A 22,682-nucleotide genomic window follows, 5' to 3' on the forward strand; every position below is an offset into this window, starting at 1 on the left:
CCAATTCCATTTCCGGAAGCATCACATTCCACATTAAAGGTTTTTGTGAAGTCTGGTGTAGCTGAGACCGGTTCTTGGCACATTGCCTCTTTAAGATATTCGAAGGCCTTTGTTGCTTCTGGAGTCCATGAAAATGCATCTTTCTTCAACAATGTTGTTAGAGGTGCTGTTATTTTCCCATAATTCTTAACAAATTTGTGATAATACCTTGTCAACCCGAGAAATCCTCGCAAATGCTTTATGGATGTGGGGATTTCCCATTCCTTAATGGATTTAATTTTGCTAGGGTCTACCTTAACTCCTTCATGAGATACAATATTACCCAGATATTCCACCTCTTGTGCTCCAAAAAAACATTTGGATCTTTTTGCATATAATTGTTTCTCCAATATTTGTAGCACCCTGTCAACGTGTTCAACATGATCCTTCCAAGACTTGCTGTAGATTAGTATATCATCAAAAAATACTAACAAAAATTTTCTAAGGAAGGGTTTGAAAATGGAATTCATCAAATCTTGAAATGTAGAAGGTGCATTGGTAAGGCCAAAAGGCATGACGAAAAACTCATAGTGACTCTCATGAGTTCTAAATGCTGTTTTTAGAATGTATTGAGTCTTCATTCTGATTTGATGATATCCTAAACAAAGATCTAACTTGGTGAATTAAATTGATCCATGTAATTCATCCAACAATTCATCAATGACAGGAATGGGAAACTTATCTTTAATAGTGAGCTTGTTGAGCTCCCTATAATCTGGACACATGCACCATGATCCATCCTTCTTGTGCACCAATACTACTGGAGTAGAGAAAGAACTTTGGCTAGGTTGAATTATGCTAGCCTCAAGCATTTCTGCAACCATACGTTCAATTTCACTCTTTTGGGAATAGGGATATCTGTATGGCCTGATGTTTGGAGGAACACTTCTTGGAATCAAATGAATAGCATGGTCACAATCACGAATAGGTGGGAGACCTTTGGGAGTCTTAAATACCTTGGAATGATTGTCCAAGACTTTTTGGAGATCTGGAGAAATAGATGATTTCGATGTGGAAACATCTAGTGAACATAATTGTGCAATTACACTTCATTTTTCATTTCTTAGAAGCTTTGTCGTACCGTTAGAGCTTATTATCTTTCCCGGTTTCCCTGCTATACCCCTTAATTCAACTTCCTTTCCTTCCACATAAAATTTCATGAAAAGTTCTTGAAAGTTAAAAGCTATTGTACCCAAGAATTGTAGCCATTGGACTCCTAGTACAACATCAGCAGCTCCCATTGGAATGGAAAGCATTAGGCTTTTCAATACATATTCTCCCATGGATAGCTTGATATTATGGCATTTTCTAGAACAATTTATCGTTCCTGTAGTATATCCTCTTCTTTTGACCTTTCTTGCTCCTTTTCTTCTTCCTCTTCACAATTTATGTAGAATAATTTCTTCTCAACACACTTATGACCTTTAGTGTATTTGCTATCACAACTATAACAAATCCCTTTTGCTCTTTTTTCTTCCAATTGTTGTGGTGTCAACCTTATAGGTTGTGGAAGGCTAGGGGCAACAACACTTTCATCTTTATAGTTGTGAGTGGTTTGCTTCCTTGTTGCCATAATTTTGCTTTCCATTTTTCTTGCTAATCTGAATGCCTTCTCTAATGAATCAGGTTCCCAAAGGCAAACATCATGTTGGATATTATCCTTTAAAGTCCCTATGAACACATCAATTCTATTCTCCTCTGGAATATTTTTTACCCTTATGTTAAATTTTTGGAACTCCACAATGCACTCCATTATTGAACCCTTTTGTTTGAGACTTATCAATTGGCTAAAAAAAGTATTACTTTTTGTATCCTCATAATGTGCTATCAATTATTCTGTAAAAATTGCCCAAGTGATAATTTGTTTACGAGAGCAAAGCCATTGATACCATACAAACTAATTTGGTTCCAAATATAAAGTTGCAATACGTACCTTTTGTGTGTTTTGCACGTTATTGAGATCGAAAAATTGCTTCATCTGTAATATCCATGTTGTGAGATCCTTGCCATCAAACTTCCTCATATCGATTTTTGGAATATGGTGGGTCTTCTTCCAACATTAGAGTCTATGGAATCATGATTAACATTTCTTTTGTTCTCATCATGAGTTTCTTTTACTACCCTTTCACCATTAGTGACCATTTCTTGTAGCAACTTATTCAAATTTATCTTCAATTCTTCCATCTTATCATTCATGCCATCCATTTTAGCATCCATGCCATTCATCTTAGCATCCATGCCTTTATTTAAACCATCCATCTTAGCTTCTACATCTTTCGTTAAACCATCCATCTTAGATTCTGTTACTTTTTGTGCAAGTGACACTTGTTGCATTTGGTCTCGTAATTTTGATATATCATGCTGCATTTCTTCCTCTTCTTCATGAGTCATGCTAGAGCTTTCAGGTTGCTTACTAGGTGTTTGAATTTTCTTTTCTCGGGGCATCAATTACCAATAATAATGCTTTACTATTCCCTTTGAATTCCTTCAACTAATTTTTCAAACCAAGCTTATGCAAAAACTAAAAAAAAAAAACTACACACCTTTTTTCACTTTGTAGGAGCTTGATATTGAATCTGATGTATCTCTGTAATTTCAGATCATCCAATTCTAAAATTGTGACCTATAGTAGTCCTCTGCATCCTCTTTCCAATGCTACCAGTCTGATCCAAATTGGATTCTCCAAGGAAGAGTTATGCACAATCTCCCAAGATGACCTAATTATATACTTTTCCAAAAGAGAGAAATTGTATGAAGTTCCATGTGTCACTGTTTCAACCTTTGGATTTGAAAAATATATACAAGAAACTACAGTCCATCCTCTTTCTGTACCTTCTTACAAAATTTCAATCTGATGCTGAGAGAGAAAGTTATGACGATTTTCCCTAGGTCATCTGTTTGGAATGTAATTCAGGAATCTACAAAAAGACCGACTTCCTCAGATCATATCTCCGCAAATATAGCGCGAAAAGTTCTGAAATTCGGACCCGAAGTTCAGTGCGATTTTGTCTCAGATGGAGTTTTTTTTGCTTCTAGAACATCACAAAAAAAAATTTATAGCAAAAATGCCACGATGACCTATTTGGAGCAGCGAAACCCTAGAATCCAAAGTTCTGATACCAAATGTTATGAAATCAGCTCACGAAAAGATAGAAAAGATAGTTGAACACCTTAGAATTCAGCCTCTTCGAGGGGGAAACCTCCTTTACATTACACAAAAGAATAATTCTTGGATGATTCAAATGACAAAACCTCCTTTCTATATATAGGAGTCTAAGGGGTCACAATATAACCAAGCCGACCTAACAATAATAATATAAAGGCACAAAAATAACAATAGAGGGATTCTATGGGGCACAGTAATAACAATATGGGGACAATAGGGGCACAAAAATATTAATAAGGGATACAACTACAATATTAATGGGGGCATCACTAGTATTATAGGGACCTAACAAATATTTTAGTCATGGTGTCTAAGTATGAGAGACCATGCACTAAAATATTTTTTACATAATATTTTACAAATTCAACCCTCAAGGGGGAATACCAGTTCATTATAGAGATCAAAATACACACCAAATTCTGCGACACAATATGATCTAGTAGACCAAGTGATCTGTAATAAAATAATTTAGCCAAATAGCTTTTATTATTCCCAAATCACTTTTACAAAAGACTCGACTAAAACACTAAGACTCACCTAAGACTTTGATGATAAATTCCACCCTAGCTTTGGGGTGAGGTTGTAGGGAAAAAATATGTTGATCATTCGTGTTTAGAAACACAAACAAATCAGTGAGATGAAAAAGATCCTATTATGAAATTTGTCACCAAAATAATAGGTTTACCTAGGTTCTTACATAAATACACAGTCTTACTAGCATCATTTACATTACAAACTTGTAGAATGGGTTTATAATGACATAAGAAAGTTGATGGTCGATGTTTTGAATTTTGAAAAAATTCCTTCAAGTTTCTGGATCCTACTTCTTTGAAATGTTGAAAAAATAGGTGCAACAGGAACCAAACGCCAGCCCAAGAAAAACTCTATCTTTGAACCTTTGGCTTGATTAAATGTGTTGGAATTTAACCCTTTGTTGTAGCGTCTACAAGAACCCTCTTAAATTTTTCCTTATCTTCATTTTGGAGCCTCCCTACCAACCATCCTTAGCAACATGTCTTGCATCATCAAGCACATAGGCTTCAGTTGTTTCATAGAGTCTTGTCAGCCTATGCATGCAAGTTTGTTCCACTTCCTTCATAGGTTGCTTTCAAGACTTAGTGTCAATTGTTGGTTGAGCAACTCCCTCTAGGAATTGTGAAATTCTGGAGGGGAACCATTCTTTCCTCCAGAAAATTGCGCAAACCCAGTTGTACACCTAGTTGGGATCCAGAATTGCTCAATTCTTCCTGACAGTCTTCCTCTCAAAAATTGCGCAATTCATCTCAGGACAGCTACTCAGCCTAGAAATTGCGCAATGCTAGGCAGCAGTCGCCTGTTGCTCTTAGAAATTGTGAAATCCCTTTGGGACAGCGACCTCTGCTCAACCTAAGAACAATGCAGATTTTCATCCCAGGCTCGCAAACCGATGCATGTGCCTTCAGGTTGACTGGTTCCCTTTGGGACCGAGCAAAACTGATTTGCATGCATGGACTACTTTTCCTAAGGCATCATGCAAAGGCATCTCTAGATTTAGGGATCTATTTCTAGTAGCTGGAGGTTATATGAAAGGATCATTTCAAAAACCTCCCACCAAGTTTCACTTTTCCTAGATTTGTGGCATGCACGTCATAACCTCTATTTTATCAAAACTTATGAACCAGACGCTGTAGAGCTCATTCCTCACATCGATCTTGTAGCTCTGACATCCCATATCAAATCTAGGAGTCATCGGCACATTTAGGTCAGTTGTTTCTGGGTAAGCCCGCTTCGCATGTCTTACACTATGTTTCTGTCGCTTTTTGTGTTTCAGCTTGTTTGAATGTTGTCACTTGATTTCTGTGAATGCTCGCTATCCATTGCATGCATGTTAGCTTGTAGAAGCACCGTTTTAGTTTCGTTCGCATCTCACTGCTGTCGCATGCATGACACTTCTTTTTTCACCGATGGCCGTCGTCGCGATGACCTGCTTCACACACATGCAGACATCCTGTTTTCTGAATCTTGCACTTACTGTTTGCATGCATAATCATTCACTCTTGTTTGCACTCATCTCATCATGCATTTAGTATTCTCATGTTTTCAGTGACCTGTTGGCCGGTCTGGGCTGCCTTGGCCTAGACCGTGCCTCATCTGGCTAGTACTACGCATTTGTGAAAGCGAAGGCTCTGCCTTCCCTCCAGAAATTTCACAAGTCTAGCCTAGCACTGACCTACATGCTTGCATTGCATAATTATTGGAGGTAGTGTCCTGCTAGCCCCAAAAACTATGCAATGCAGTTTGTTGGTTGGATGTCACTGCTGGATGAAATTGCGCATTGCGCAATTTCAGTCATTAACAGTCCAGGATGGACTGTCCATTGCGCAGTTTCAGTCATTAACAGGCCAGGATGGACTGTCCATTACGCAGTTCCAGTAGTCAGTCAGCCTCTCGACAACCTGAACTGTGTCATTTGCAATATTTGCAGTCAGTTTCCCAGCCTCCCGGTGAAAATTGCGAAATCTTCATGGATAGTCACACGGGTATGTTTCATGTCAATCTTGTAACAACCCAAAATAAACATGTAATTAATCAAGTAATTTATATTCAACATGCAATTAGAAATTAATTAATATCAAGTTCAATCTATGAGTAGAACACTTACCTATACCTGTGATTTTGGTTGAAGTTTGCTAATTGCAACAAGGTTTTGGGGACGACTCTCCACCCAACTGTAGGCTCAATTGCTCAAGAACAGACTGCTGAAGCAACACACCCTTCACAACAATACTCCTTGACACCAAATTCTTCAATTTCTCTTCCTTAAGAGTATGCATTCTGTAGCCATCAAGAGGCTGTAACAAGTAATAGATACCAGAATAAACCCAATATACAACAATAGGCATGAATGTGCCCAAAGCCTCATCTGTCAGGAGAAAATCCTTCAATTGACCCATTACTGTATTATTCTAGACTGATCACCAACTTAACAAGGCAAACAACCTCCAAATAAGTATTTTCTCCAACCAACCAAAACAGAACTCCGTATATATCACAACCCAAAATACAATTTATATCACAAGCACAAAACACTTTCTTCTTCCTACTTTTAACTGTGCCCTGTCACACTTAAATCCTGCAACTCAATTCATCAAAAGATGAATAATTTTTTTTCCACTCCTTAAACCCTACAATCATCAATTGACAGAACCAATTCTGCAAAATCCTTCAACGCCACTCCTGCTCATAGACCAGGCCCTCAAATCATCAATTCATTCAAACCCAATCTAGGAAAACCCTTCATACCTTACATAACACAAACCTGTAATAGCCCAAAAAGGAAATGGGTACCTCGGATTGAGTGCCTCCACAGATATAAAGACCATGTGTATGGGACAAGCGTCATCGGTGAGACAAAATTTGGGTGAGAATGACAATATGGGCAGCTGGCAATAAGTCCTCAGATTCTAGAAAAACCTCGCCTGTTGACCATTCGTCAAGTAAATCAAAGAAAACTCATGGGCAATCGTTAAGTAAATCGAAGGAAACTCATGGATAGTCGGTAGATACCTTGTTAGGATTAGAGAAGGATAATAAGAATACAATGTGCTGTTGTCCAATTTTGAACTGCAAACTAGCAGTGAGTGAATGAGATGGTTAGCACTTAAAAATGTGTCCCTTAGATGTGCATAGTTATGCCCAAGTGTCTTACAAATGATTATAGTTTGCAATTGTAGCTCCTATGAATTAATAAATTATATTTGAGACAGATTGCTTTCAATTCGATTAGTTAAAGAAAACCATAGAATTTGCAGTTGCAACACTTTTGGTTTTCAATTACCATGTGAAAATTTGAGGTTGGGCGGGCTGCTGAATCCATCCATGGCTAACTTTGAGGTTCTCTGTGGGTGTGGAAGAGCTTCAGGGAAAAGGTTCCGCTGTCAAGCCTCTGCGAATGGATTCCCCGTCGCTGGCGCTCCTATTTACAAAAACGTAGACGTTTATGGGGAAAGGTACTCTTACTTGACGCACATGGTGGATCTATAAATTTAGATGCCAATTCGTCGAACGAGCAGGGGCCTTCTAGAAACCCTAAAAGTCAAAATGTGGGAAACTGTCTCAACCCCAAAGGCATGGCCCAGCGGCGGATGGAAGAAATGAAATATAAGAAGTTTGAACTTAAATTCATGGTGGAAAAGGGCTTCTCAGATGCTAGAGCTAACAAGCATGGCAGTGTTTGAAGAAGATCCACTTCTAAGGGCCCTATTCGCCCGACAAATAAAAGGATGAACATAATCATGATCATTGATTGAAAAGATGGAGACTCCACAACAAGTCAACTGCAATCTTTAAGTGTATGAGGGACTGAGAGGATTCATCCTCCACGCATGCCAATGGGTCTGTTAATTGATGTTGACGATTTATGGGAAGAAACTTGTAAACACTGGTCTTCTAGTAATCGGGTAGAGAAGAAAGGAGTGCAACTAGTCTGTAGAAATCAAGGGTTAGCTCAGTTGGTCAAAATCAATGCCTCGCCATCGGGAGGTCACATGGTCCAATCTCTCTGAAGCCCTTGGGTTAGACCTTGCTAGTGGGCTGCGGGGCTAGATTCCCTTCAAAATCAAGTTTTGAAGCTAGATGAGGACCTCGATACCAACATTATTGACAAATATATGGAGCGATTGACTTCAAACTCCACAATGCATAGTGCTTCAAGGAACATATTCATAATTTTTATTTGAACCTGACTATCATATTTGCAATTTCAAGGAAAAATAAACAGTGAGCTGGTAAATCTGCATATTTGGCTATCATATTTGGATTTTCAAGGAAGAAATAAGCAGTGAGCTGGTAAATCTGCGTATTTAGAATACGGAACTTGAAAAACTGTGAGGGATTCTCGTTGTCATCATTAATCCATGCACAAATTTAGCAGTCTGTGAGATGCAATAAATCAAAAACAGAAAGAAAAGACCAACACAAAAACTTCTGAAAGTGCCTTGCCAATAAAACCCTTGTCCTTTGCAATAAGTTTGCAAGTTTCCACCAGCGAGAGCCTTACCAACAAGAAAGGAAAACCAAAAGGGAATTCCAGTATTCATGCCAAAATAAATAAACTCATATTGGTTGGCAATTCCTTCAAAACAGTAAATTAAACCAGAAGCACTTCATTACTAAATATGTACATGATAAGATTTGCCGTGGAAATTACCCATAGGAATGACTTTAAAAATGAACGCCATCAATATATAAATATGCAGCCAGTATGCACTGAATAAATTTTTTTTTACGTGTATAGTGAGGGTTTGTAGAACAAAAAAAAAAGACATGCGGCCTCCTAGAAGTAACGATCCTGTAACTTTCAAAACAAGTCGAGTTAAAAATCCCAACAAACAATATATATATATATATATATATATATATATATATATATATTTTTTTTTTTTTTTTTTCTAAGATGCCCATAGGCTCTAAGGGTTGAACTTGCCGCTCTGATACCATATGTAACAACCCAAAATAAACATGTAATTAATCAAGTAATTTATATTCAACATGCAATTAGCAATTAATTAATATCAAGTTCAATCTATGAGTAGAACACTTACCTGTACCTGTGATTTCGGTTGAAGTCTGCTAACTGCAACAAGGTTTTGGGGACGACTCTCCACCCAACTGTAGGCTCAATTGCACAAGGACTTGCTACAACTGGCCACCCCGAGCCCTCAATCAACGTACTACTACCAGTGACTCCTCTGTCTTAGAACACCATTCTCCCAAGAAAATGAACGATATAACCTTGGAATGATGGAATGCCTCCCATCTTCCTCACCATCTAATAAATAGAGCAAACATTGGAAGGGGAACCACATGCACACACTACATGTGTCTACATGCAACTTTATTGCTTTTTTGTTTTATTTCTTTTTGATAGGTTTACTGATTTTTTTTTACTGTTTTCTTGTTTTATTTCTATTTATATTTATTTATAGTGTTGATAATATCGGTATCGGGAAAATATCGGCGAGGGTCCAGAAAATATCTTATCGGCAATATCGGCGAAAATATTGGCAAACATAAAAAATGCATAATATATTCATTTTTTAAAGATTTTTAAACATATAAAGCAATAACAACATGAAATAAACACATTGGCACATAAATATGAAGAAAACACTGATATATATGATGTCAAATAGAAATGATACATCAAAGGCGATACCAAATCCTGCTGATCCCTGATAATTGTCCATTCAAGGACTCAATTGTGGAGAACCAATACAAATAACATCACATATATAAAAGTATCTCATCGTCATGAGTTATATGTAGCATAACAAATAAAACTAGCAGTTATCTATCTGAAATCACTACCTTCTCCCCCTTTTATGGGAAAACATGATGGGCTGTTTGCCAGGCCTGCCCCTAGTAGTAGGAGGCCCTGACCCTGCCTCTGCACCTAATGTCAAATAATGAGTGCTAGGTATGGGGCTATGCTCTTCTATATCTATAGCATATGGTGTTGATGTTGATGCTCCCGCAGTGTCCTCCTCCTCCTCCTCCTCCTGCTCTTCCTCTGAGTGCTGCTGCTCCTCTGACTCTGAGTCCTCCTCTTGCTGCCCTTGCTCTAATGGATCATCTGCCACTGGCTCTAACCATGAAGGTGACTCCTCCAAGAGGGTCTCCTCAGACTCCACCCTCCAGGGAGACAATACATCAATATTTCCTAAGCTAAGTCACATGACACGAGGACACGTAAATACGAGTATTCAATACGAAACGCAACGACCTGGAAACAAGACACGGGGGACACGTTATATATATATATATATATATATATATATATATATATACCGAAATATAGTTTTTTATCCATATTAAATTGCAGGTTGCAGCTTATCTAATCAAATTAAAATATAATTACTTCTCAAAGTTCATAGTTCACTTTAAAAAAATAAATAGAATCAAAATTTACTATTTAGAAATTAGAATGTGATATGCTTGGTCTTGATTCTTGAATATTCAATGTTCATTGTTCATGTACAACTTACAAGCACATAAGAAAATAACTAAAGTCTAATCCTATTGATTTCCTCTGCCCCTCTTGCGAGAAAATGCCACAGCTTTCCCTTTCCCTCTAGATGTAGATGCTGGTGCTAGTGGAGTTGGCAGTGGAGTTTTCTATGCTCTAGAAGCTGAAGAACTAGAAGTAGGAGCTATAGGAGGTAGACCACGTCCTCTACTAGTGGCAGGGGTAGCCCGGGTAGGTGGTGTCACCTAGAAACATTACAATCTCCCAATCCTGAAATCCTAAAAAACTGATAAGTCTGCTGCATTTTGAATGAAATATAAAATTCTACTTTCTCCATATGAAATCTAATGAGGCCGGAACCACTCTCAAACATCCTGAGTCATTTCATGGTAATGTTAAAAATTTAAGTAAAAGGACGAAAATGAAGATTAAGGAGAATGTCACTTTTACTTTAAGAATTTAACATTACCATGAATAACATATCAATACTAGGGCCTAGAATGCTCAAACCCTCCTTGGCAGCAACCACATAGCTCTCCCCTTCCTTCTCCAGCAATCAGAAATGAAAATGATATGAAAAAAAACCAAAATCAGATTTTTATAGGCCATGCAGAAATTTTTTACAGTCACCAGGCGATATTTTTGATCGTCGCGCGATATTTTCCGAAATATCGGCGATATTTCGGAAATCGCGCGATATTTTCAAAAGCCGAAAATATCGCGATATTTTGTCGGCGATATATCGGCTCGCCGAAAATATCGCGATATTTCCGAATATCACCGATATCTCGGCGATATTATCAACACTGTTTATTTAGAGCTTTAGTATGGTTATTTATTATTTATAACTATTTTTATTTTTATTATTTTTTATTCATTGTTTATTATTTATTTTCTTGTATTTTTTTAATATTATTTATTATTTATTATTAAGGGATTTATTATTTATTATTTTTATTAGTTATTATTATTATTTACTATTAAGGGACATTACAAGTCTTACAGTTTGTTTTGGTTTTCAACTGACAGATTGCTTGCCATAAGTGTTGCTATGTCTCCAGGTATCACAGGTGTTCGTTTGCCTCTCTACAACACAGGTACAATGGCTTCTAGGAGAGCAGAGTCGAAGACACCATTCATAGCACAACTGGGGATGCAACCGATCATGTGTCTGTGAACTTGCATATCTATGAAGTCATCAAGTTGTTCATGGACAAGGATATCAGGATGAAATAGCAGTGACGTCACAACGAGCAACACCATTAGTAGTGGCAGAAGGTAACACACCTACATGTGACAAATGCAAGAGGAAGGTTGTTGACAACATAGAGGAGCAAAGCTGCAAGTTCAAAGCAGATCCACTCATGACAAAAGCAACTTTGGAGATTGAGGTTATGAGGTGATGGCACGACACGAAGATCACACAAAGGCAGAGAGAGAAACAGATAAGGAGTTGAATGTGTTGAAGAAACAAATCAAGGAAGAACAAGAGCTGCACAAATGAGAGAATGGGTTACAACAAGAATAGGTACAGTAGGGGGCACAACATGCACAGACGGACGAAACTGCGATGGTACAAGTTATAGATCCATCCGAGCAGTGGGCTCGGAGCAAACAAGGTGAGTAGTGTTGTTGATCGCATGTAAGGGAATTCAACATCATGCATGTCATTGTGCGCACATATGCGATCCCACCCTTTTGGCACACTCACTGGGGCGAAGACAAGAAGCAAGTCTGATTGGAGCTGAACATGTATTCCGACAAGTTCATCTGCACGACCACCAGCACATGCTTGGAGATCAACGCGAACACTATGCATCAGTATGTTGTCGGTCTGGCTGCACCCAGGAAGACCATGTACATGTTATCAGACGAGTTGGATAAAGGATCCATATTAGTGTACCCAGATGCAACAGAGGCAAGAGTTCTCTTTCAACAGGATGTCACCATTGACCACACAGACATCATCACAGACAACCAAGCTTGGCATCTATTTATCACCATCGACCATCACGAGCATGTTGAAGAGTTGGTCTTACCACAACGGTCTGAGTGTTAGTGATGTCTTGCATGGCTTGCTCAAGCCATTTTGTCTCACATGGGTACATGAGCAGATTGTATGTAACGTCTTGTCAAGTGGAAGTTCAAGTGTCAATAGTTGAATGTAACAGTCATAGAGTAGTTAAAGAGTCATGAGGGTAGATGAATGCTCACAATGGGGAATATCAATGGTCACCCCACCCTTTGCTATAAATAGTCCCTCATAACTCATTGTAGGGGCTTTTGGTCAGCCAAGATTCTGATAAGAGTATCTTAGAGAAATCTTGGAGAGTATTATAACGAGCCTTGGCTTCTCCACTATGCAGAGCTAGTATATCTCTTTGGAGGAGCAGGCGGTAGTGACTGTAATGTTCCACTGTCGGAACTAGTGGTTGGTCATGGTTGTAGGTTGGTCATGGTTGTATTGTATGATTGGAACTTTCACTTCTTAATATAACAAAGCCGACACGTTTCATGAATATGTCGTATTGTATTTTGGCTATCTTGTTTACTCTAAATGATATATGTATCTGTTTGCTTACGCATGCATGTATGGATTTCCTATATAAGTATGTATGAATCTTACTGAAATGTGTTGTTGGTTTAACCATCACTTTGGATTACTAGCTCACTTTCCTTCCAGTTTGTGATGCATTTTTGCTCATGTGTTCCCTTCTTAACTACATTCTTTCATAGGTTTCCAAGGGGCACACTCACTTCACCCTCCATGTGTTAGAACCGTTCATGCACCTTCCTTGAATTGTTGCATATGTCACACCCTTGCTACCAACATGTACATCTTACTTGCCTCTACCCGCAACTGCGGTCAAGGTGATATCGTACGACCCACTACTAGGACTCCTACACCAAATGGTCTGAGGTCTAGTTGGGACTTCTTACCGGGGAGATCCCCTAACATGTTGGCAGGTCCAACACTGTCAAAATTTTGGCACTAGAAGGAGGGCCAGATGACAAGGTGAGTCCTCACATCTGTTTTGAATCTCTGCATATCTATCATGATTAACTACAGATTTTCTCTTCCAGAGTGTATGTCTTATGGAAGTGACTTCATTATCTCGGAAAATCTCTCATATAACTTGTCACATAAAACATACGATGGTGGAGGCTACATAGCTTGGTTAGGCACGCGGTTAGCGTTGTAGGCTCACACGAAAGACATGGAATCTTTGAATAATACATGACCTACGCACTATTCATCTACACGCTTCGAGGGCACCCAATACACTGGTGTGCCACGTTGCCTGGAAAATCTATTCAGTCCCTTTCTCATCTGGTTGCAGAGATAGACCATGCCTTCAATCACTTTAACCGTAAATCACTCGAAAAATAAATTCTTGAATTACGAAAAGCACCTGATGAATTTGTTGAAAAGTTTCACATACGCTTTTGTAATCTTGCATTCTGAATTCTTGAAGATGATATTGATTGGGAATTTATCGATGGAATATTTGAGTATCTTCTTTATATATCTGAAAATACACAATTTTTGAAATCACTCGAACCCCACTTAGTACAATTCGGTGAGGGAGCTGCACAATCATAGGAAGACACAGTTGTTGTCACAAGTGACTGTCTACCTTCACCTCATCAAACAACGCCACCACCGTAGAGTGATGTGGGAGATCATGCACACACATTTGTTGAACTGTCACATCCTTCCACCCCACCTTCTCTTTATATCTACGCAAATTTGGCTTGCAAGCTTGTTGGTTGTCACGAGGATTTTTTTCCTCAACCTCCATCCTCGCATTCTGTTGATCCTCCAGATTGTCCTATCTTGTGTTCTTCCATCCCATACTCACTTGCTATGAACAAGGATCAATTTTTTGATGAAGTTGGTGTTATGCAGCCAACATGCACCATCATTCATGATGAGTGTGTGTGGGAATCTAAATAAGAACCCGCAGTGAAGGATGAATCCTTTCCATACGCACCTTACCCGCTCTATCCTAACATCCCTTGTGATTCTTCCACTGTTGATTTACCCTATGAAAACTCATTTCCGGATGTTTCTACTTCCGATCATTCATGGGACTCGTCGGATATCCTTCTGTCATTACATTGCGGAGAGGACACATCTTCCTATGAAAATCTGTCCAATCTGTCACTTGTCATTTCTAAAAACACAAAGGGTGAACATTCTTGCTTCTCATCTACCCCTCTGCACAATCATCAAATCATGAGGATGTTGTCATTTCTGAAAACAAAAAGGGTGAACATTCTTGCGTCTCATCTACCCCTCTGCACAATCATCAAATCATGAGGATGTCGACAAACATCCTGAATTTTCTGATCTTGGTTGTCGTGATCTCTCTACTTCTTCATTCAATCACGATGTTGATTCAATCATTGTTAATCTTTCTAAGACACTGGTCTATGATGATCTATATGTCGATGAAGTCGAAACCCCGCAGACTGTCGAGGGACTTCAGTCCGAGCTGATGGTTATGCCAGGTCCTCGCTGTTTTGAGCTTGGTTTCACTTCTGATCAAGAAATTGTTGAAACACACAAGGCTTCTCATCACTCTCTGCTTTGCATTGAAGATCAACCAAACACACATATTTCGCTTCCTCCACTTTAATTACATGATCCCATCGCTCTTGCATTGGAGGAATCTTACACAACAAGCACACTTGTGAAACGTAAGTGGTATACCTTCCTCACGTTTTCTTGCATGTCACAATCAAGAAAATGCATACACTTAACATCTGCACGCAGTGTAGCATAGCACCATGGCAAGTCCACAGAGTGCATGTCATGCGATTTCACTCATTTTTGTTCTGTGGATGCTTGTAAACTCGGAGTGTGTACATATTTATCATTATACCTTTCATACTTGCTGGTTTGTGTAACTGTGATGTTCGCAAACCATGCCTTCACCAACATGGGTCAACCAATGCGCCAATGGCTACATTGGAAGTATCACTTCACGTGAGATGACCCATTTACTGTTAGCTTTGGAGTAGGAGTAGTATTTTCTTTGATTTTTTTTCTTGCATGCATGTTTTCTTCTTTCTTTATGTGTTTGCTTGCTTTCGTTCGTAGTTTAGTTTTGCATGGACCATGTGTGACTCTCGAAACAAGCTTGGGTAAAGTACAAGAGGACTTGTACAACTATTAACATTTGGTTATCTGTTTTCCACTCTCTCATGAATAACTTGTTACTTTCAGTCCACGATACATCAATGGAAAATACGTACTATTCGAAGTGAACCTTGGTGAAAACACAACACTTGCACGTGAACTAGTATCACCTACTCTAGTCGGTTTTTTTTGGGTTAATCCTTGTCAGCTTAGTCAAGTAGAGTAAGGTGGGGGGAAAACCTTAGCAAGAATGTCAGGGGTATATATAAACTACTTCTCTTAAGTAACAACCTCTTCTTCTCTCAATAAGTCAGGATCCCTCTTCTGCCTCTGAAATGAATAAGTGCTATGCATAGTTATGAAAAAATAAAATAAAAATGAAAATGTGAAAAATTTTGAAAAAAAAGAAAAATGAATAAGGTGAAAGAAGAGAAAGGCTTCATGTGCAAAGAGGTGATATAAGTAACTCTTCTGGGGTACTGACCAGGCTCACTAGCTGCGAAGTGATGCTTGTGTTCATGCGTGACTCCGCCAGGGTACTGTCCAGGCTTGCTGGCAGTGGAGCAACATTAGAGATGAAACTTAAACTCTGATGACCAATATGCTTGTGCACCAATATACCCATCATCCATAATTGAAACACCTGTGTTGGCTTGGCTTGGAATGTGTGTCGACCGACCAAGATCTTGGTAGATGCTACATCTTACAATCAAGCAAGTGTGGAAATGAAGACGAACAAAGAACTGAACAATAATTCCGGAGGTGTTAGACTTGCTTTTCACGAACAAGGTCCATTCAGAGAGCTGGAGTTCTGTCAGTGTGTCGCAAAGTGTTATAGTGGCTACAAGCACCCTCCAAAATTTTTCCTTAGCTTCGTTTTGGAGCCTCCCTACCAACCATCCTCTAAAACATGTCTTGCATCGTCAAGCACATAGACTTCAATTGTTTCATAGAGTCTTGTCAGCCCGTGCATGCAAGTTTGTTCCACCTCCTTCATAGGCTACTTTCCAGACTTAGTGTCAGTTGCTGGTTGAGCAGCTCCCTATGGGAATTACGCAATTCTAAAGGGGAACCAACCCTCCCTCCAGAAATTGTGCAAACCCAGTTGGACACCTAGTTGGGCTCCAAAATTGCGTAATTCTTCCTGACAGTCTTCCTATCAAAAATTATGCAATTCATCCTAGGATAGCTGCTCAGCCTAGAAATTGCATAATTCTGGGCAGCAGTCACCTCCTGCTCCCAGAAATTGTACAATCCCTTTGGGATAGTAAGCTCTACTAAGCCCAGAAATAGAGCAGATTTTCATCCCAGGCTCGCAGATTGATGCATGTGCCTTTAGGTTGACCGGTTCCCTCTGGGACCGAGCAAAACTTATTTGCGTGCATGGATTGCTTTTCCTAAGGCAACATGCAAAGGCATCCCTAGATTTAGGGATCTATTTTTAGCAACTCGAGGTTACATGCAAGGATCGTTTCAGAAACCTCTCGCCAAGTTTCGCTTTTCCTAGATTTGTGGCATGCATGTCATAACATCGATTTTATCGAAACTTATGAACTAGACATTGCAGAGCTCATTCCTCGAATTGATCTTGCAGCTCTAACATCCCACATTTCATCTAGGATTCGTTGACACATTCAGCTCAAATGTTTCAGGGTAAGCCCACTTTGCATATCTTGCACTGCGTTTCTATCACTTTTTGTGTTTCAACTTGTGTGAATGTTGTCTGCTTGATTTCTCTGAACACTTGCTATCGTTTGCATGCAAGTTAGCTTGTAGGATCACCATTTCAGTTGTCGTTCGCTTCTCACTATTGTCGCATGCATGGAACTATTTTTGCATCGACGGTTGTCGTTGCAGCAACCCGCTTCACACATATGCATGTGTCCCATTTTTTGAATCCTGCACTTACTATTTACATGCATAATCATTCACTCTTGTTTGCACTCATCTCATCATGCATTCAGACTTCTCATGTTTTCAATCACCCATCAGTTGGTTTGGGCTGGATTGGCTAAGATCGTGCCTCGCCCAATTAGAACTACACATTTCCAGAAGTGAAGGCTCTTCCTTCCCTCCATAAATTGTGCAATTCTGGACCAACACTGACCTCCAGGCTTGCATTGCGCAATTGTTGGAGGCAGTGTCCTGCTGGCCCCAGAAACTGTGCAATGCAGTTTGTTAGTTGCATGTCACTGCTGACTGAAATTGCGCATTGCGCAATTTCAGTCTGTAGCAGGCCAGTCTGGACTGTCCATTGCACAGTTCCAATAGTCAATCAACCTCCTGGCAGCCCAAAATATGTTGTCTGCAGTCTTGGCAGTCAGTCTCCCAACCTCACGGTGAAAATTGCGGAATCTTCATGACAGTCACACAGGTATGTTGCATGTAAGTTCTCCAATTTGTTTTGGTTTTGAACTGACATATTGCTTGCCATGAGTGTTGTTATGTCTCCAGGTATCACAGGTGTTCTTCTGCCACTCAGCAGCACAAGTACAATGGCTTCCAGGAGAGGAGAGTCAAAGACACTGTTCATAGCACAATTGGGGATGCAATCGATGAAGTGTCTATGAACTTGCTTATCTATGAAGGCATCAAGTTGTTCATGGACAAGGATATCAAGATGAAATAGCAGCGGTGTCATGGCGAGTAGCACCATCAACACTAGCATAAGATAGCACATCTGCATGCGACAAATGCAAGAGGAAGGTTGTTGACAACATAGAGGCGGAGCAAAGCTGCAAGTTCAAAGTAGATCCACTCATGAAGAAAGCAGCTTTGGAGATTGAGGCTATGAGGTGACGACGCGACATGAAGATCACGCGAAGGAAGAGAGAGAAACAGAGAAGGAGTTACATGTGTTGAAGTAGCAACTCAAGGAAGAATAGGAGATGCACAGACGAGAGAATGAGTTACAACAAGAACAGATACAACAAGGTGCACAACATGCACAGACAGAAGAAACTGCGCTCGTACAAGTTATAGATGCATCCCTGCAGTTGGCACGTAGCATACAAGGTGAGAAATGTTGTTGATTGCATGAAAGAGAATTTAGCAACATGCATGTCATTGTGCGCACACATGAGATCCCACCCTTTTGGCACACTCACCGTGGTGAAGACAAGAAGCAAGTTCAAATGGAGCTGAACATGTATTCTGACAAGTTGATGTTGATGGCCACCAACACTATGCATTAGTATTTTTCTGGTCCGGCCGCACCTAGGACGACCACGCACATGCTATCAGACGAGTTGGATAGAGGAGCCATATCAGTGTACCCGGATGCAATGGAGGCAAGAGTTCGCTTTCATCATGATGTCACCATTGAGGTTGGTCATGGTTGTATTGTATGATTGGAACTTTCACTTCTTAATATAATAGAGCCAACATGTTTCAAGAATATGTTGTATTGTATTTCAGCTATCTTGTTTACTCTAAATGATATATGTATCTGTTTGCTTACACATGCATGTATGGCTTTCCTGTAAGTATGTATGAATCTTACTGAAATGTTTTGTTTGTTTAACCATCACTTTGGATTTCTAGCTCACTTGCCTTCCACTTTGTGATGCATCTTTGCTCATGTGTTCCCTTCTTAACTCCATGCTTTCACAAGTTTCCAAGGGGCGCACTCACCTCACCCTCCGTGTGTTAGAAGCATTCATGCACCTTCCTTGAGTTGCTGCATATGTCACACCCTTGCTACCAATAGAGACATCTTACTTTCCTCTACGTGAAATCGTGGTCAAGGCGATACCGTACGACCTACTACTAGGACTCCTAAACCAAATGGTCTGAGGTCTAGTTGGGACTTCTTACTGGGGAGATCCCCTAACATGTTGGTGGGTCAGATACCATTTTTTGGGATTGAAATGCGTTAATAAAGTCATTCATCTATGACAATTTCCATGAGAGGTAGTCGTAATTGACTAATTTCTAATGATTTTTTAATAGTCCACTTAGCACTCATTGCATCGGGTGATGCTCAACACCGTCAACACCCTCCAAATTTGCAAGGGAAAAATTAGGGGTCAAATATGGAAACTCAAGGGAACAAGATCCTCCTGAGGGATGCACAAAACCTAATGATCTTTGCAAACTTTATCCATGAAAAACATCCTGCAACCATCAATCATGCAGATCATAATTTGTGCCTGTGTAGTGAAGATTATGATATGAAGAATGACCATGATCCAATGTGCCTATTTAGTGGGAAATGGAGTCAACAAGTATGAAACCTTGAGTAATTGATTGAAAGGGGGTCTCATCCATACAAATGCCTCTCCAAAACCACAACCCGCTACCATATAACCTATATGTTGCTCCTAGTGGATGATGTTGTAACACCTCTGGCATACGCCCCTAATCTTTGTAAGGTGTAAACATATAAATAAAAATTTATTTGGCTAGAACTGATGGAAAAAGGGACACAGAGCCATGAATTAAGGGGAGGGTGAAGAGGTGGTGGGATAGCATTATCTCCCACACACCTCACCCAAAAACTTACAAGAATATTCCAAGAGAAACTTCCATGTTTCCCATGTTGATGGAATGAGAACGACAAGGGAATGCGAACAATACTATGATGGAAAGGGGACGCAAGAAAAAATGAGTGGGAATCGAATTGGAAGGGGATTCACCTATCAAACGACAAGAGTCTAGGGAGAGCATAATGTAGGAGAGAAAGTTGGAGGAACAAATTTCCTGAGCACATACTGAGTGCTGGAGAAACTTGTTGAGGTTGAGGAAATGGAATTCCCTGTGTGAAAGATGTGAAGCTACAGATTGTGAGTGTCCTAGCTTGGAGAAGTCACTGGAAATCTCAAAGGAGAACAATGAGTGAAGGTGCTTTTTTTCTGGTTGATAAACCAATAAGGGCTTGTTGAGAAGGATGATAAACCCCTTAATGCTTGCCAAGGAGGCTGGTAAACCACTAAGGGCTTGCTCAGAAAATTGATAAACCCCTTAGTTATTTTCAACAAGGTTGATAAACCACTAGGCAAGGAAGCATTCATAGGGTGCTTGCTGGAAGGATTGATAAACCTTTGAGTGCTTGCTAAGGAGTGGCAATTGATAAACCACTCAGAGCTTTTCAAGTAAGTTGATAAACCACCCAGAATTGTGACCTACAGGAGACTGAGGAGTGACAACTGATAAACTACTTGATAAATGATCCCATTCTCTTGAAAGATGAGCATGAATTCCAGCTGAGACTGATTGAAAATTACCTCAGATTGTGAATATGGATCGGGGGTGACAACTGCAAGAAATATTGGTTGCATATTGTCTAAGGTTGGGTGGAGAGTTGAAGTCCCATCTTCAGTTCCCAGCCTGTGTTAACCATTCAGATAAGTTCCATGGTTGTATGTATGGACTTGGGTTTAATACTTACTTTGATATGTAATAAATGCATGAATGGTTCTAACTCTCGAGCTATCTTTTTTTACCATTATGTTAATCACTGCATGACTTGGTTGGATATTAAGCTTATGTGGCTATGTTTGGATACTAATGTGGATGTTTTGATTAATGCCCTGGTTAGTGTGCACTAGTGACAATTTCCTAGAGACATGTAGTTCTCTATTCTAATGTTTTCCATGTTGATGAGTTGGAAGAATCATGACCTTGATCAAAATTTCTATGAAACTTTGTTTATGAGCCACTGTTGTTGTTGTGGAAATTTTCAAGTTGTTTTGCCTAAATGATTAAGCGATGCTTCACTTCATAGTGGGAGCATTTTCGAGCTCTCAGGTCTGGAAAGACACTAAATCAAACATCGGGAAGTATGCTCAAAATCCTCTTTGAGGGATTGCCACGATGGACAGAGACCCAAGTTGTGTGTGTGCACAACTGAGGCAATTATCTCATTCCTTAATGTTGAAACTCTTAGGCTTGCTGCTAAGTCTATAACTATAGCGATAGAGGGATAGCCACATAAATTTTGTTAAGTGTTTGTTGTCACTTGATGTGGAGATTTCACATCACTAGATGGAGGGATTTCCCATTTGACGTCCCATAAGCAAGGCGAGCTTGCCATTTCAATGTGGCGTCGAGAGACAGGAACTGTGAGATGGACATTACATCCATCGAGTAACATGAAATATTCATGTTCGTGGTCATGGACCTTAAGGGGGTGACCCCTTTTGTGTCAAGGCGAAATTATGTGGAGGCCCATAGGTTGGCCTTCACAGTAGGCTAGAAAAATATTATGATGGGGGAACACTAACTTGCAAGTGCATTCAGGACCTTGGTGGGACCTAGGAAAGAGGCATGCTGACACAGACAGGGATGAGAAGTGGCATGTGGAAGGTGTGACATGTGGCAGGCACCAAAGGACTTTTTGGAGGGCTAAGTGGCCTAATTTTGAGGGACATGTGGCATCCTTTGAGGGGGGCACGTGGTGGTATAACACCAACATAACGTCATCGCGGTCACGGGGTTATGAGTTAAGTGCACTAAGAGGAATAGAACATGGTTGACAGAGGCCAGGGAATGAAAACTCACCTAGTAATTGAAACCAAAATTCTTGTTGCACCCTGGGGAGTGGAGTGTATGTGCTACTTCACAATGGTCCTGGTAAATGGGAGTCGTGAGGTAGAAAGGTTGTCGTTGCTTGGCGTAAAATTCATGTCGTGGGCCCTTTGTGAGTATGAACCTTTGTCGTTCTGGGGTGAAAGGGGAAGGACATGGTGACGTGGCATTGCACGACACTGCATGGCACTTGCATGTGCTGAGTGCAAGGATGACATGGCAGGGTCATTGGGCCAAAATTTTAAATGGCCATAACTTTTGATCTATAAATCAGATTTTGATAAAGTTTATATTGTTGGAATTACCTTGAGGATCTAGTCACAATGGTGGTGTTGTTTCTGGATTTTGAGGAAGTTGAATTTTGAGGTTTTTTAAGGCCCCATCTCCACAACAAACCTTTGAGATAATATTCAGTATGTTGTAACACCTTTTACTGCCCAAGAATGAATTAAGGGAGTGGGAGGGTGTGTTTTAAAGTGGTATTATAGCATGGTTCAACATTGGACTTGAAGAGAATCACATGCACACACTAAAACGAATGTCTGCTTTGATAAGTTTTCTTTATGATCAATAGATGTGTAGCAATATTAAAGTTACAAGTTGATGTAATGCATTTGCAATTATCTATATGCTTACTAAGTTTTGATGTTTTCAAATGAATTCACCTCAACACGAGCCAAGGCGATGGGTAATCGTGTTTAGTGCATTTCTTTTGTTTGGTTGGGTCACAATTGTGTATATGTAACAACACTTAGTTAGACAATAAAGCACAAGACGAAAGAAAAAGGATGAGCAAA

General features: G+C 39.8%; 1 pseudogene; it reads left to right on the forward strand.

Annotated features, from left to right (window-relative positions):
• Positions 1 to 7,063: 7,063 nt before the first annotated feature.
• LOC149195487 (uncharacterized) lies at positions 7,064 to 7,923 on the forward strand (annotated as a pseudogene).
• The last annotated feature ends 14,759 nt before the right edge of the window (positions 7,924 to 22,682 follow it).

Source organism: Pinus tabuliformis, chromosome 2_2 (assembly GCF_031772625.1).
Source record: "Pinus tabuliformis cultivar Carrire ecotype Pingquan chromosome 2_2, CPIR1, whole genome shotgun sequence".
NCBI classification, from domain to species: Eukaryota; Viridiplantae; Streptophyta; class Pinopsida; order Pinales; family Pinaceae; genus Pinus; species Pinus tabuliformis.